Source organism: Mustela erminea, chromosome 7 (genome assembly GCF_009829155.1).
Source record: "Mustela erminea isolate mMusErm1 chromosome 7, mMusErm1.Pri, whole genome shotgun sequence".
Lineage (NCBI taxonomy): Eukaryota > Metazoa > Chordata > Mammalia > Carnivora > Mustelidae > Mustela > Mustela erminea.
Genome location: NC_045620.1, coordinates 127105037 through 127109063, shown reverse-complemented (window position 1 = coordinate 127109063; position 4027 = coordinate 127105037). Strand labels below are relative to the sequence as shown.

The following is a 4027-nucleotide window of genomic DNA, read 5'->3' as shown; positions in this document are numbered from 1 at the left end:
GTGGGGCCAGAACAACACGGAATTCCCTCAGTTCCCAGCTCTCTGCACTTAACAATTTTCCAGTCTGGTTGATTACTAACATGTTCCTCTCATGTCTTCTGAGCACAAGTCCGCTTTACCTTTAAGCCTCATAAGGTTAAAAGCAGGACTTGGCCCTGTAGAAGAAGCCACCCGAGAATGAGAGAAAATCTGACTTGCCTTTGGAGACTGAGTTATTGGGAGATGCGAGGGGGTGTCCTCAGAGACGAAGTCCTGATGCAGTGAAATGCATTCCTGGTGGGACCCTTTCTTCCATCGGGTCTGCACAGGTGGCCACAAGCCTGCTTCCTGTATTATGATCATTAAATGCCTTCCCCACCCAAACAAACTAGACACTGTATCCCAAGGCTAAGGGCGCCTCCCCTCAGCATTTTTTAAAGTCTTGTTCGGCAGAGTCAGTATCGATTTCCAGAGATAAATGATCTAATGATCATGCCACGATCATTCAAATACCTGATTAACACCCACGGTCAAAGTCAGAAAGTCAAGGGAAGTGTGGAACGCGGGTCAGGGAGTTCTCATGTAAAGGGGTTTGCATGACTCCACTTGGTGATTAGCCATACAGTTGTAAGCACTCCCCGTCACTCTCAGAATGCCAAAACTAATTAATAGTATAATATGAAAAAAAAGGATAGTACTTCCACTGTAATTACATTTGTCCATTTGTGAATGAAGTACATTTTTTACTCATCCTTGCAACCAATCAGGGCTTAGAGGAATGAACGCCATTCATTCAGTCATCCATTCAAAAACATTTACTCAGCCCCCATTATGTGCTGAAATGTGTGGAAAGGGAGGGTAATTAAAGGCAGTTCCTGCCCTCAAGGAGTTTATGAGTAGAATTCCCAGACCTGTAGAAAGAAAAGCATGACACAGAAGAATGTGGGCAATAATTATTGGGGCCCCCTCCCCAGGTACAGGGGGCCTCAAAAGAGAAACAAAATAGATCGGCTTTGGGACAGCAGGTAGGGTTTCAGAGAGAATAAGATGCTTGTATCAATTTTGAAAGAGTGAGTTTTTTGAATGTCATTGAGGATAAAAAGTAGCAAGTGAGCTACAGAAATGTGAGAACGATCTGTGAATTAAAACATGTGTTCACTAATCATGGATTCGGGGACAGACAAAACTTGGAGTATACAGCTGTGTGTCCTGAGCAAGGCCGGAGTCCCAGGGAGGACAAACATGGCAAATACAAAGGAGGAGGCAGAGAGTGACATGGCGTATTTCTGGGAAACATGAGTCCTGGCTGACTGAGCAGCCAGTGAGCACCTCGTAGCACGCCACGTCTGGGCGATGACCCGGTTCATGGGGCAAGGCCAACAAGGCCCTTGACCTCTTACCCCGAGGGACGCTGAGCCCCTCATGGCTCTTCCACTCTCCTCTGACACCCTTCCCACCTGAGGGACGCTGAGCCCCTCATGGCTCTTCCACTCTCCTCCGACACCCTTCCCACCTGAGGGACGCTGAGCCCCTCATGGCTCTTCCATTCTCCTCTGACACCCTTCCCACCTGAGGGACGCTGAGCCCCTCATGGCTCTTCCATTCTCCTCCGACACCCTTCCCACCTGAGGGACGCTGAGCCCCTCATGGCTCTTCCATTCTCCTCCGACACCCTTCCCACCTGAGGGACGTTGAGCCCCTCATGGCTCTTCCATTCTCCTCTGACACCCTTCCCACCTGAGGGACGCTGAGCCCCTCATGGCTCTTCCACTCTCCTCTGACACCCTTCCCACCTGAGGGACGCTGAGCCCCTCATGGCTCTTCCACTCTCCTCCGACACCCTTCCCACCTGAGGGACGCTGAGCCCCTCATGGCTCTTCCACTCTCCTCCGACACCCTTCCCACCTGAGGGACGCTGAGCCCCTCATGGCTCTTCCATTCTCCTCTGACACCCTTCCCACCTTCCTTTCAGCACATTTTATTTTTTAACAATAAACACCTTCTTTACATGACCAAAGATGGAAGAGAGGAAGATTTATTGGCCTTTCTGGACTTTGATTTTCCTCGGATGGAACTCTAGCTCCTTGCCCTCTAGCACGTAGCCATCTGCTTGGCCACACTGGCCTGGCCTGGAAGCCAGGCATGCCAGAAGCTTGCCGTGCTGGAACTGCGCCTCCAGAAGACTGCTGATTTTGGCATTCTTTTTTCCTTTCATCATATTTCTTCTGAATTTTCTTTGATCGTTTTGTGTTTAAAATCTCTTCCTCCTCGGGAGTCAGCTTGGCCCCCTTCTTGCGGTGTCACGGGGCTCGCTCCACTGTGGGTACAGGGCGCTGTCAATAAGCATAATCCAGTTCTGAACCGGGGCGTTGGGGTCGACCAGCTCATTGCTGGATGCACTGCAGAGGTCAACAATCCTTGTTTTGTGCGTAGGACACTTGGAATCCCAGGAGAAGTTCCCCATGTCCACCCTCAAGGCCTGGTACTTTCTTACTGCCTCCCCGAGTGTGGACTGTGAGTACACCAAGCTTAGTGTTGGCAGCGGGGCGTCCCAGCCCATACTTGTGCTTCTTGTGGTAGGGATTTCTCTTGCCCTTGGCCTTGAAGCACCTCCACCAGCGGTCCCCGGAGATGCCCATCGCTCTCAGTGTGGGCCGCAAAAGAGCCTTTCATCACAATTCACTATCTGACTCTCCTCTATTGTTTTATCCTAATAATCTTTTTGTTCAGGAGTGCACACAAAGCACTCCCCTCTCCACTGACTTCTCTGTCAGCCTGGAATTCCTGAGACCGAAACTTTTAAGATGCTTTTGCCTCCCCGCCAAACACACCCTCCCCCTGCAAAGACAAACGGAGGCCAGAAGTCCAGCCACTCTGGGCCGACTCCCCGGGGGGCGACAAGCACCCCATCTCAAGAAGCACTGGAAAAGCCAGATCCCCTCTTCTCCTCCAATATTGCAAACCTGGAGCACTGAATAAGCAATCCTCTATTAGAGAAGAAAAAATCACATTCCTAGTGGCAGTCAGCAGGAGGTAGGGGCTCTTCCAGCTTAATGACTTGCAAATCAAAAGCATGAAAACCAGAATGCACCTTTTGAACCTCCTTCCCATTCAGCCTCGTTGTCCTCATCATTTTCTCCCATAGCGTTCCTGTTATTTTTGCTACCAGAGCAATAACCTTCCTTGTGCATTTTTAAAATGTGGGAGGAGGAGCTGTCCAGTGATCTCAAAGCATATGTTTTTGATTCTCATAAGATTATGGATACCAAAGGAATAAAAATGGAAATCACTACTGCCAAGATATGAAAGAAAGTTTGCATAGTAAAATAATTTAAACCTAACATTTGGACCCAATAAGGCAAATGGAACGTTTTTTCCATATTTTTGGAAAATGTGCATTTTCTTCACATTAAGTGGTACCAATAAAAAATAATGATTCTCACTCAGTTTATTTCTATAAATTAGATTGGCTTATAGTTTTCCAGGACATGGTTTTGTATCAAGCTATATGGCAAACACCTGGGCATAAAATACGCTCTGCTGTTTGCTTCCACGTGGGAGAAACAGGTCACCGTTCCTAAATCTAGAGCAAAGGTCAGCTAAAGCCAGTTAATATGTTTAGTCCTCTCTAGCTGCCGAGAATGAGCGTTACATCAACAGCTTGCGGAGGTCCAGAGAGCAAAGCCAGGAAGTTCCTCCCAGCTCCACCGTTTCCCGGTTAGAAACCCGGGGATGCCGCAATCCATGCTGGTAAGCACATCTGACTCATCCTGGAATCAGATAAAGAAACACAGAAGCCCAAAGAACAAGAAAGGGCTCGAAAACACGCTTCGGTAGAATCCGCGTATGACCGCAGTTATCTAGGGGAGGTCTCTCGAATGACAGCGTGCACCCGTAAATGCTAAGGAAACAGGGGGTGTTTGGGGATGAGGCGATGGGGAAAGGGGAGAGAGAAAAGGAGAGGAGAGAAAAGATGGCAGAGAGCGAAGAGATAAAAGCAAGTTTTAGGTCTAGAGCTCATGTTGTCTAAAAACAAGAGTGTGAAGGC

The 4027-nt window shown here is 48.6% G+C and overlaps 1 pseudogene; it reads right to left on the bottom strand.

The window, feature by feature from the left end:
- Positions 1 to 2014: 2014 nt before the first annotated feature.
- On the bottom strand, positions 2015 to 2618 carry LOC116596144 (annotated as a pseudogene).
- Positions 2619 to 4027: the final 1409 nt, after the last annotated feature.